The sequence below is a fragment of the Nicotiana tabacum genome, chromosome 6 (assembly GCF_000715075.1).
Source record: "Nicotiana tabacum cultivar K326 chromosome 6, ASM71507v2, whole genome shotgun sequence".
NCBI lineage: Eukaryota > Viridiplantae > Streptophyta > Magnoliopsida > Solanales > Solanaceae > Nicotiana > Nicotiana tabacum.
This window is the reverse complement of record NC_134085.1, coordinates 150,253,517-150,259,610: the sequence shown is the minus strand read 5'-3', so window position 1 is coordinate 150,259,610 and position 6,094 is coordinate 150,253,517.

Genomic DNA, 6,094 nt, shown 5'->3' with positions numbered 1-6,094 from the left:
AATGGAAAGCCAAAGTCAAATTAAAGAGAGTTTAGCTGACGCCTAATGGATTTCGTTAGTGATCCTGTATTTGTGTGTCAATCTTATCTGACAATGATCTTATAATATTAGCCTTACTGAAACTATTCTATGAACACGGTATGTGTTATGACAAATTAATTAGGCATCCCATGCTTTTGTTTTTGTTATTTCATGCTTGGTAGTATCTAGTTGTCTTTGATTGGACGCATAAACTGAGTCCAGAAATGTTATCTGTCGGTGCGCCTAATTCTGCGATTTGTTTTTATAGTACTAAAAAATAGTCCGGTTCACAAAGTATTATGTATTTACTTAGGGTCCGGAAAAGGTTGGACCCTTACGCAAGTATCGATTGCACGTCTCGATCCCTGTTTAACCCAAAATTTAGATCTAGATTTAAACAATTAGATTTTCTAATGAAATAAGGTTAATCTTAACCAATATTAATATCCAAAAAATTATTTAACTAGCGTCGTGGCAAGACGTCATACAGTCTATAGGAGCAATGAATATGTAATAATAAACAATATTTAGTGGCCCAAATACAACGTGAATAGTATTAAATAAGAATAAATGGTATATAATGGTAATATTGTAAATAAATGCAAGAGAGATGACCGAAATGGAATGAAATCGTATGATATTCTCTCTGACAATGATAAATAATTGATGAGCCTTTGAATATTTGGATTCTCCTTGGATCGTGGGAGAAAAGTTAGATCAGAATCTCAAGAAAAGGTGTCTTTTGTATGTATGTAGGGAAGTAAGAATCTTTAGATAATATCAAATTGTTGTTCTCTTACAAATGAGTATCCAATCCCCCCTATAACTATATCTCTTTCTATTTATAGTAGGACATGGGCCACAAAACCCTAATAGTACATATCTTAGGAATATTCACGGAAATATTCTCGTTAAAGTCAGATCCCCAAACTAGCCATTACTGCTCTGCTAAAGAGGGTACTCGACATCGACCTCAATTTTTGTTGACGCCTCGACCTAGCACTTATATTTCGTCAGATCATTTCGACGTTGAATCCATCTTTTGTTGAAATCATACCGATGACATGTGCCAGCCTTTGAAGGCTCTCTTAGTGCTAATGTAGCCTGAATATAACTTGGATAATTTTTGCCCTATACAGTTAGTCCCTCCGTTCATTGAAGTCGTCTTCGTGGGCGAGTTCAATGAGCAGATAATATCGCTCAAGTTCGTCTTCATGGTGAATCTCGCTGAACAGATAACATCGGTTGTGGTCGTTGTAACGATCATGCGAAGTGGCTCTTTGTGGGCTGTGTATTTCAAATTTCTTAAATTTTTCGAGTAATTTGTTGGAACCATCTGGTCCAAGAGAGTGAGTGACGTCATGACGTCGTGCGTCATGATGATACTAGTTCCCGATGTATTGTGTCGATTAGCGTGTGTCCTTTGATTGGATCTGTCGTTTCGATTCTGATGCCAATCATGACAAACTATTTCAGATTTGGTGCTTCAATCTCTATAAATAGGGATGGCCAAACCTGAATTTGAACCTTTCATTCTTCCAAATTTTAGACTCTAAACTTCCTCTATGAACTTCCATTTTCTGCTTTGTTGCTCCATACCGTATTCCAAACTTTCTTCTTAGTGTTCTTCTTTACTTTTCATAAATATGTCAAATTTCCCATCTGATGTTGGTGAAGGGAGTCACGTCATTCCGTTGGCGGTTGTGTTTCCTGCTCACAGGGAGAGTGTAGCTGCCACCGTAAAGGATGAAACTTTTCCGTTGGCGGTTGAGTTTCCTGCTCACAGGGAGAGTGTAGCTGCCACCGCAAAGGATGAAACTTTTTTGTCGATGGAGGAGATCATCCCCCGCAACTCTGAAGCAAGGCTTGATTTCTAACGATAGCCGGACGCGGCGCCTAAAAAATTTCTATTGACAATGGTGCCCAAAAAATTAATTGAATTTAAAGTCAAGTTTGGCCTCCCCAACCATATCGAACTAATCCCCAATGAAGAAGACAAAGTACGTATTCACCGTCCAGGGTACTACGCTCTATATGCCTAATATGCCTACTCGTTCACTATCAGCTATTCATTTTCCCATCTTCCTCTATTGGAGGAGTTTTTGCCGCCACTATGGCGTTTTCCCCGCTTCGACTCATATGTTTACAAGGTCATAAAGATGCTCACCAAATTTGCTGAGCTCGCGCTGGAGTCAAGGTAAGAGTGTGGCATTTGGTACACTTGTTCGCTCCTAGCTTCTATAGAGGGACGATGTTAAACCTTCGTCACCGTGGAGGCAAGTGCTTGGTAGTGAAGATGGACAACAAGGCCAGCCACCAATTCTAGCTTGATTTCTTTTACGTAAAAATTGAGGACGTCGTGGCTAATGTCGACGACTTCCCTGAGGCTTGGGATCATACACGTAAATGTCCAGGTTTCTTTCATTTTTACCTTTTGCATCTCTTTGCCTATTTTGGGTTAGTTAAGCAACCATGTCTATCTTTCTTATAGCCAACAATCATCCTCCCCCTCTAGTCATACGCATCGCCGAATGGGTCGGGCAAATTCTCCCCCACGCTGCAAGGATTCGTGACTGGTTGATCTTCTTTAAGAAGCTCAAATCGGGTCTCCTTTCCGCATGTAACTTCTCTTTTTTGGTTGTGACTGTTGTTTCTCTTTGTTGTATGTTGGCCTACTTCATTGTAATCTTCTATATTTCTTCCTTTCTCAGGTCCAGTCAGGGGCTTTTCTCGAAGGAACAGGGCACTTGTGCACTCTTTTAGGAGAAAGGCTACTACACCTTCGATTTCTACCCCCGTCATGGCTACTGCACCTTCTGCACCCGGCCTCGTCCTGACTAATGCGGCCTCTGAATCTGTCCCCTTTCCAATTTGCTTCCGCTCCTCGACTTTTTTCACTAGTCGATGAGGATGATGATATCTTTCCTGAGGATGGTAGTCTAATGCCTCGTAAGAGGAGAGCCGTGGATGCGGGAGGAGAAAGGCCAGTAGCCGTCGACTTGGAATAAGGCGACTTCATTTTTCGTGAGATGTCCATAGTGCATGTTGGAAAGAGCACTGAGGTGGACTCTGAGGTCCTGTATTTGGAGGAGATGAACGTGAGTGCATCGATGCATCCTGCGGGGGAGACAGTCAAAGGCGGGATGCCTGACGATGGCCTCGCACTTCCGAGGCAAGAGGAGGTTTCGTTCCTCCAGGGAGGCAATGGATGTTTCTTCGTAAGTCGAAGACAGGGGGAAAGCCATCACCGAGGAGGACGATGAGTCGAGTTCCAACATGGACCTGTACCATCTAAAAATGATCGACGAGGGGCCCACCCAACTCGATGTGAGGCTGGATGGAGGTTCTAGGACCATCACAATCCCGATGGATCATGATTTGCTAGTAAATACCAAGGAGCTAGTTCGTGCTCCTGGCCCGTATGAGGCACCTGACGAGTGCTCGATCACCGGAATGAGTACCGCAATGGTCTTCATGGACTTCTTCGAGGATGCATTGCGTTTGGTTTGGGCCTAAACATTTTACCAAAGGACCGCCATACGTTCTCTTGTATAAGTCATTATGAAGGAGGTTGTATTTGGCCGCTTGCATTCTTAGTTTTGTAGCTTCATTTTTGTCGTTTGGGAGAGTGACATCTTGCAAATACGTAATAATACAATTGCGTCAGTCCCAACTTAAACTTACAGATCTTACCTCGATTTGATCTAGTGATGAGTTGAGGAGATGGACTATGCTTTAGCCCCTAGCCGTGATGTTTTTGGTGGCGGCAACCATTTTGGCGGAGCCATCTGCTTCGATGTTCTGATTTCGTGGGATTTGGTAGCTGGCATTCGTAAAAATTGGACAGTAGATTACAGATTTCGGCTTGATATTTTTTCAACCTTTGTTCTTTGATTTGGAAAGTCCCTATGACTTTGTTGACTACGAGCTGAGAATCACAGCGGAGTTTCAGCTGCTTCGCTCCATATTTGAGTGCTAACCTCAACCCCGCAATTACGGCCTCATACTTGGCCTCATTGTTAGATATATCCGGGCATCTTATGGACTGGCGAATTACTTTGCCGGTGGGGACCTCGAGTACGAGTCCCAATCCGGATCCGGAGGCATTGGATCCACCATCGGTGTACATGACCCAGAGGTCTTGTGTTTGAAGAGAAGCTTGAATGGCTTCTTTCTCGGCCTCAGGCATTGCTTTCGCACTAAAGTTTGTGACAAAGTCGATGATTACTTGCGACTTTATTGTTGTTCGCGGCTGGTATGTGATGTCGTGCTCACTTAGCTTGATGTCCTATTTGTGTAGCCTCCCTGATAGCTCGGTTTATGTAAAATGCTTCTTAAAGAGAAAGTAGTAATGACTGAGATAGGGTGGCACTTGAAATAGGGTCTAAGCTTTCGTGAATGTAAAACCCGACTGGTCGTTTTGAGCAATTACGTTCGGTTCGGAAGTTTGAGGACACGAGTAGCTTCACACAGTGTATTATGATTTGCGTGCATCATCGATTCGGGTTTCTGAGAGGTTCGGAAAGGATTTTAAGGAGTGACTCTTATTTAAGAAGCTCGAAGTTGAAAGAATTGACCAAGATTTGACTTTTGAGTATTTGACCTCGGATTGGAGTTTCGACAATTCCTATAGGTTTGGATGGTAAATTTGGACTTAGGCGTGCATCCAGATTTATATTTGGAGGTCCGTAGGGTAATTTGAAGTATTCGGCAAAAATTGGAAAGTTGAAGTTTTGGAAGATTGAGAAGTTTGATCGAGAGTTGACTTTGGTGATATCGAGGTCGAAATGTAATTTTGAGAGTTGTATTAGCTTTGTTATGTCATATGGGACTTGCATGCAAAATTTGACGTCATTCCGGATTGATTTGGTATGTTTCGGCACGAGTTTTGGAAGTTGGAAGATTTGAAAGTTCATAAGTTTGGTTCGTGGTGTGATTCGTAGTTTCGACGTTGTTTGATATGATTTAAGACCTCGAGCAAGTCTTGTTATGTTGTGGAACTTGTTGGCATGTTTCGACAGGGTCCCGGGGGTCTCGAGCGTATTTCAAATGGACTACGGGCCATTTCTACATGATGTTGGACTGCTGTTTTGCTGGTATTGGTTTTCTTAATCGCGTTCGCATAGTGTAATTTTGGAGGAAGGAATAATTGTTCTTTGTGTTCGCACACTAATGTCCGTGATCGTGTAGGTGTGCATTTCCCTTCAATGCATTCGCGTTTAACTGTCCACGTTCGTGTAGCACATCCCCAGCTGGTTCCCTTTCGCGGTTGCATAGTGTATTCCTTGGGCATCAGAATTTTCCCTTTTCGTGGTCGCACTCATCTATTCACGATCATGTAGCATTAAATTTGGACAGTAGACATTTTCCCTTCGCGATTGCAATTGAAATTCCACGATCGCAATGTACAAATACCTGGGCAGAATATAAAAGTACTCTATTACTAGGGTTAGCCATATTTATCATTTTTGGAGTTGTAGAGCTCGGTTTTGAGCGATTCTTCGTGGGTTTTTCAAGCAAATCATTTGGATAAGTGTTCTTCACCCGAAATTTATTATATTCCATGATTCTATCTTTATTTTTACCTTATAATTAGTGATGTGAGTTGAGGAAAATGGGAATTTTTGAAGAAACCTTTCAAATTGTAAAATGATGATTTGAGGGACGAATTGGTATCGAAAATTGATAATTTTGGTGTGGTTGAACTCGTATTGAAATGGGTGTTCGGGTTTTGTAATTTATCGGGTTCCGAGGTACGGGCCCGGGGAATGACTTTTTAGTTTTTGTTAACGATTGAAGCTTTATTACCGAAATTGTTTTCTATAAATTTTATTTATGATGAAGTTATTTTGGCTAGATTTGAGTCGTCCGGAGGTTGTTTCACTCGAGGATGTCATTTTAGAGTATCGGTCAAGCTTCTTTAATGTAAGTGTCTTGTCTAACTTTGTGGAGGGGAGGGCAGGGGGAACTGCCCCTTAGGAATTGAGTAATTGTACTATCTTGTTATATAAAAATCGTGTACGCAAGGTGACGAGTGGGTATGCGGTCTATATGTGGTAATTGACCGGCTTAG